Source organism: Pinus tabuliformis, chromosome 9, assembly GCF_031772625.1.
Source record: "Pinus tabuliformis cultivar Carrire ecotype Pingquan chromosome 9, CPIR1, whole genome shotgun sequence".
Classification (NCBI taxonomy): domain Eukaryota; kingdom Viridiplantae; phylum Streptophyta; class Pinopsida; order Pinales; family Pinaceae; genus Pinus; species Pinus tabuliformis.
In genome coordinates, this window is record NC_142307.1 from 1,054,403,335 (window position 1) to 1,054,409,261 (window position 5,927).

Sequence of the window (5,927 nt, forward strand, 5' to 3'; positions counted from 1 at the left end):
CCTCCTCCTCCAGCATGAGGGGAGCTCGATGACTGACACTAATGACCCCTATCTGCTATTGAACTGACTCATTAAATACAATAAGTGCTGAACATGGAGTTTAAAGAGTCCTAATTTAATTATAACTCTAACTTCATCCTCCTCGCAGCTTTGACACCTGGCTTTCTCTTCGTTCAGCTGAGATGGCATGAGATGGCATAAGATGGGCAATTAATGTCCCATGCTGGCTTTGAATACCGAAGGCTTTGATCTGTTCTGTATTGGCTGAAAATATCCCTAAATTTTCGGTTCTGGTCCCCCATCACCGAGTATGCAGCAGTGGATACTTTAATTCTTTAATAACCCAAGAGAATAGGGTAACACCATGCTCCTGATATGCTGGAGGCTTCCTTGGTAGACAGGTGTGCCAACCAAAACTTTTCGTATGCAGCTCTTCTCCAAACCCTAATCACCGAGAATAAAGTGGCTTTATAACCAAAAATCTTAAACTTAGGTTAAAAGATTTCACCTTTTGTTAAAGGTACACCTGGCAAATGTTGAATGGTTGTAGCAGCTTCCTTTGATCCCTTTCATGTCACTGAGGTGTTCCCTTTGCAAATTTCTGATTCTTCCTTCAAACTGTTTGCCTACGTTTTAAAAACAACACCTACAGCAGTTTCGCAATTTCGTAGCGCGCTACGAAACTGCGAAACTGTTGTAAACAATTTCCATTTCCCTTGAGATTTTTACTGCTCTGCCACCTTTCGCGCAGCCCATTCTCAATAAGTGTCTGATGTGTCTCTGTAAGACCAAGCTCTCAAGGACCACCTGCAGGTTTGATAGAACTTATTGGACTTGCTCCAGTGCCCCGATCATGTCCTGATATCTGTATTATATCAACATTGCCTTTTGCAACTCCAGAGGCAACAGTTCCAATTTCAGCCTTTGCTACAAACTTGACAGAAACCTTTGCCATTGGATTGACCTGGTGAAGGTCAAACATCAATTGCGCAAAGTCCTCAATAGGGTAGATAACATGATGTGGAGGAGGTGATATCAGAGGTACACCAGGTTTAAAGTTACGCAATCTTGCTATGTAAGTGCTGACTTTCTTTCTAGGCAGTTGCCCTCCTTCGCCTGGCTTTGCTCCTTGTGCAATCTTGATCTCCAACTGATCTGCATTAACTAGGAAGGTTGGAGTAAACCAAACCGACCTGAAGCAACCTGTTTAATTGCACTAGTGGCAGTGTCACCATTTCGAAGACCTTTAAGGTGTGGAAATGTTGATGAATATCCATCAACTACATCTGATAGAAGTCTCCAATGCACAGGATCCTCACCACCTTCCCTTGAATTTGATTTTCCTCCTATTCTGTTCATTGCCACGGCAATCGATTCATGTGTTTCCCTTGAAATAGCACCAAGTGACATGCCCCCAGTGCAAAAGCGCTGCAAAATTTCTGAAGCTGGTTCGACCTTCTCAACAGAAATAGAAGGCCGATCAATTGCAAATTCTAGGAGGTCACGAAGGACATTTACTGGCCGGTTAGCAAAGTGTTGCTGGTAGACTGAAAATGCGTTTTCATTTTTCTCACGAAAAGCTTTATGTAACAATTTTGACATCTCTGGATTATTGCCGTGACATTCACCTCCAGGTCTAAACTGTAGAAAGCCGAAGTTTTCAAGCCTCCTAGCAGTATCCTCAGAGAAGGCTTTCACCCAAAATGACAATGATTCACGTGCCAGCTCACCCATAATAAAAGGCATCCCAATTTAAAGTGCCGCGTGCTCGTTACCCCGCTCTGATGGTATGCGGAAAGTCCGTTTCATAAGCCACGACATCTCACCATTGCGGCCTTTAGCTAAAAGTGCATTTTCTGTGTATATAACAGCTTTAGGGAGTGACTGCATTTTCCTATTGCCAACACCTTTTGGAAAGAAACAATAACCATGTCTCCAGTATGCATGGTGGCATGTTCACAATTCATCAAACAGTAGTTTCATTATTTGCAGAATATATTTAATTTGTGAACCTATCGGCCTATGAATCCTGAATTCCAGAAACCATAAACCAAACTAAAAATCACCTTCTTTCTTGCTGGACAACAGTCGATTATAATCCTCTGTAGTAAACTCATAAAAGTCATCTGGCACATCTGGAATCGGTTTTGGGTTATGTGAATTTCTAGCAGCCGGACTGAGAAAAACAAGTACTTCCCGTCCTAGAGATAAACTCAAGTGTGTTGCCCGCAAAAACCATTTTCTTTAACTGGAATCAATAGGCTGGCCCTTCCATAAAGAAAAACAAGCTAAATCTTTTTCAAGATTGAGAAGTTCAAATGACAAATATGGTGACTGTATAAAAATCAATCTTTCAACATGAAGTCTTGCCCCTGTGAAGCAGTTATCAACAATTTTGCAAATGTCTTGATCTAGCTTTGCTGCATCTACCGGAATTGTAAGGTCAATCTCCTTGAGACTGAAGTAAAGGGCGTTCACCGAAGTATCAGGTAAAACATAACCAGGATTTACCACAATGCCATCAGCCACAAAAGAAGTAATTCTTAAACATGATTCCTCTTGAAGATTAATCTTAAAGGGCTGCAACTGAACAACTGTTTGTGATAGACCAAAAAGGCTCTGGTGTGGCTCTAAACCCTGCAGTGTCAATAGTAGTAAGCACCATTCGGGCAGAAACCTTATCATTAGGTGGAAGTAAATTAGAAAAATACCTCACAAACGACCCAAAGTAATGACCTGATTTATTGTTTGAACAAATCCCCAATTTCGTAGCACGCTACGAAACCACCTAAACATGTAGCGCTGCGAAAACACTTTGTCCTTAAGCTAGTCTGAGCAATTTTTGGAAACATAATTTTCAGTGATAACAGTGGCTCCACTTGGGATAGTGTGCCCTTGTGGTACACTAAGAACTCGCAGGTCCAGTGCCTTATAAAATTTATTTGACAAACATCTTCTTTAATTTCCTTGGGCCTTCACCTCGGGCTTTAGCTGGATGATCACTGTAGGAGAAAGAAAACTACATCTACTAAAAAAAAAATGCTCAGTCAACCTTGAGCTTATTTGCAATTTCCTACCTACCTACCCTATCAATTTCAAACTTCTTTTAGCTCAATCAATGTGAAATTTCCAATGTAGCCAATCATTTGTCTTATCTGATACTTGATTCCTTTGACTGCATCGGAGTTCAGAGCCAATATGATAGTATGATGACCGCTGCCACTGAAATTTCCTCTGATTTTCATAGAAAAACTGAAACACTGAAGAGTAAAACTCTTCCATGTAGTCAGCGATAGGATCCCAGAATACATGATCAGCTTGATTTTTCTTGTAACTTTCTTGTTGTGCAAACTGATCTTCAACAACAGTGTTCAGTTCCTCAAACATGAAAGAGAAAGGAACCAGCATTGTCTCCTTGCGTTCTGCCATAGAAAGCTGCTGAAAATAATGATCATGATTATGAAGATTATATGCCTGAATTTGACCTTCTAAACCTTCAATTTCTTTCTCAATGTCCTCAGCAACTTTATCCAAAAATCTCATCTTATCCTCTGTCTTGCAGTCAAAGGATTTTAGATACGAGGACAAGGACAAAGGAAAATTTTCATTTGTTTCTCCATTACTATGATCATTATTCCATTGTTTGAAACCTTGAACTGAAGGAGAGTTTGCCACCACCTCTGACCTATCTATCCATTCCTCCAAAAACATAAGCCATAAGTCTTGAAATGACTTAATGGATTTGATAGGAAAGCTTTCAATCCACTGTTTGCATTTCCCTTGAAGTGAATCATAGAACAACATAATGCAAACATCCTCATGCTTAACTCTAAGAAGCTCAGCAAAATGACAGAAATCTGAGATATGCTTCAGAGTTAAACTCAAATCCTCTCCATTAAATTTGGGACCATTCCTTAGAAAATATGCATCCTTGGGAAAATGATTTGGGAAACCACGAATTCCTGAAAAATCTATGCATGCATACCTTGAACTAAGAATGGTAGCATCTGGGTCCTTCATAACTCCAGTGGAATCACCATGAACCTATGAATTTCAAATTCTTCAACAATGGAGTCGCCAAGGTAGATTTGCAGCCTCAAAAACCTTCTGAGCTCCTGCTACCTTCAGAAGTTCAGCTTCATGATTTCGGGAAAGAATAATTTTCAGGCTCTCGGCAGACGCACCAAAATGTTATCACAAAATCAGGTACTGAAGGCTGCCAATCAGCAAGATTCTGTGTAACTATTTCAAACTAGGCTTTAGACTAAGGCTTAGCCTCCTTAGTCAGAGAGGGCTCTCTCACAGACTATGAATATTGACTAATGACAAGGAAAGATGGCTAACTCTTTAAAACACATGAAAAATAAGCTGGCTGGACAAATATCAAAGTGATTCCCATTGGGCTTATGGAGTCTCACACATCTCAGCAAACAAAAAACACTATCCTTTCATAGAAATCAGGGCACTTTACATCTAATGTTCAAACATAACTTACATGAAACACAGTTTGCCTAGGCATACAGGAAGTCAGAGCATGATTCATGAGTTCTGAGTGATTATGCATTAACCAAACTGTAAAAGAACATTAAAGAGAATAAACCATCATACATTTGAACAATAAGATCTATTGTGAATCCTGAGAAGAAACAACAGTCATTTTCATTACTGAAATCTGCTATACATAAACCAAAACAGTCTTCTCCAAAACATCCAACCCCTATTACATAGATAATCCAGCTATATATAGAAACATAATTCTAACTACTTGGAGCCTCCTCCTCCAGCATGAGGGGAGCTCGATGACTGACACTAATGACCGCTATCTGTTATTGAACTAACTCATTAAATACAATAAGTGCTGAACATGGAGTTTAAAGAGTCCTAATTTAATTATAACTCTAACTTCATCCTCCTCGCAGCTTTGACACCTGGCTTTCTCTTCGTTCAGCTGAGATGGCATAAGATGGGCAATTAATGTCCCATGCTGGCTTTGAATACCGAAGGTTTTGATCTGTTCTGTATTGGCTGAAAATATCCCTAAATTTTCGGTTCTGGTCCCCCATCACCGAGTATGCAGCAGTGGATACTTTAATTCTTTAATAACCCAAGAGAATAGGGTAACACCATGCTCCTGATATGCTAGAGGCTTCCTTGGTAGACAAGTGTGCCAACCAAAACTTTTCGTATGCAGCTCTTCTCCAAACCCTAATCACCGAGAATAAAGTGGCTTTATAACCAAAAATCTTAAACTTAGGTTAAAAGATCTCACCTTTTGTTAAAGGTACACCTGGCAAATGTTGAATGGCTGTAGCAGCTTCCTTTGATCCCTTTCATGTCACTGAGGTGTTCCTTCGCAAATTTCTGATTCTTCCTTCAAACTGTTTGCCTGCGTTTTAAAAACAACACCTACAGCAGTTTCGCAATTTTGTAGCGCGCTACGAAACTGCAAAACTGTTGTAAACAATTTCCATTTCCCTTGAGATTTTTACTGCTCTGCCACCTTTCGCGCAGCCCATTCTCAATAAGTGTCTGATGTGTCTCTGTAAGACCAAGCTCCCAAGGACCACCTGCATGTTTGATAGAACTTATTGGACTTGCTCCAGTGCCCCCATCATGTCCTGATATCTGTATTATATCAGCATTGCCTTTTGCAACTCCAGAGGCAACAGTTCCAATTCCAGCCTCTGCTACAAACTTGACAGAAACCTTTGCCATTGGATTGACCTGGTGAAGGTCAAACATCAATTGCGCAAGGTCCTCGATAGGGTAGATATCATGATGTGGAGGAGGTGATATCAGAGGTACACCAGGTTTAGAGTTACGCAATCTTGCTATGTAAGTGCTGACTTTCTTTCCAGGCAGTTGCCCTCCTTCGCCTGGCTTTGCTCCTTGTGCAATCTTGATCTCCAACTGATCTGCATTAACTA

The 5,927-nt window shown here is 40.4% G+C and overlaps 1 pseudogene; it reads right to left on the reverse strand.

The window, feature by feature from the left end:
• Window positions 1–796: 796 nt before the first annotated feature.
• Window positions 797–1,734, reverse strand: LOC149152309 (ferredoxin-dependent glutamate synthase, chloroplastic pseudogene; annotated as a pseudogene).
• Between the last annotated feature and the right edge of the window lie 4,193 nt (window positions 1,735–5,927).